At 53.3% G+C, this 578-nt stretch overlaps 1 non-coding gene across 1 annotated transcript; it reads left to right on the forward strand.

Moving 5' to 3' along the window:
* Nucleotides 1-213: 213 nt before the first annotated feature.
* Nucleotides 214-319, forward strand: LOC122143411. The gene has a single exon (XR_006159160.1). It is a non-coding gene; the product is annotated as a U6 spliceosomal RNA (small nuclear RNA).
* Nucleotides 320-578: the final 259 nt, after the last annotated feature.

Genomic DNA, 578 nt, shown 5'->3' on the forward strand with positions numbered 1-578 from the left:
CGGTACATCGCTGTGAAATCTGGCACATGGCACACGAGGGCGGCTACCGTCCCTGTCCCCCGAAACCGGTGAACGATTGCAACAGTCAGGGTGCGTCCGGCCTCAGACCCGAATGGTACGGCATGCGAAGTGGTGAGATGGCTAAATGGGCCTACACTTGAGAGGGTCGAGCGCCCCGAGGGTAACCATACCTCGAGCGGGACGCCTCTCTGTGCTTGCTACGGAGGACAATACTAAAATTGTATCGATACAGAGGAAGATAGCCATGGACCTAGCGAAAGGATGACACGCAAATACGTGTGAAGACGTCCATCTTTTTTGATTGCGATATTTGTGCTCCTTCTCTATCAGACCTCGTCTGGTGAGAATAGACCCAGGTCTAATAGAAGGAGCGGTTTTGTTGTAAAATCACTAACAGCACCTCTTTGTCTGAGAGATATCAGCTGCGGCCCACGCTCCATCACACCATGTGATGAACTCATGAGAACTACCATGGCCATCGTCAGACTCGTAGCGTGGATGCAGCAGCGACCAGCAGGCCGAGACAGGCACGACCTGGCGTCACCTAGCCGATATAT

This window comes from Cyprinus carpio, unplaced genomic scaffold, assembly GCF_018340385.1.
Source record: "Cyprinus carpio isolate SPL01 unplaced genomic scaffold, ASM1834038v1 S000004161, whole genome shotgun sequence".
Classification (NCBI taxonomy): domain Eukaryota; kingdom Metazoa; phylum Chordata; class Actinopteri; order Cypriniformes; family Cyprinidae; genus Cyprinus; species Cyprinus carpio.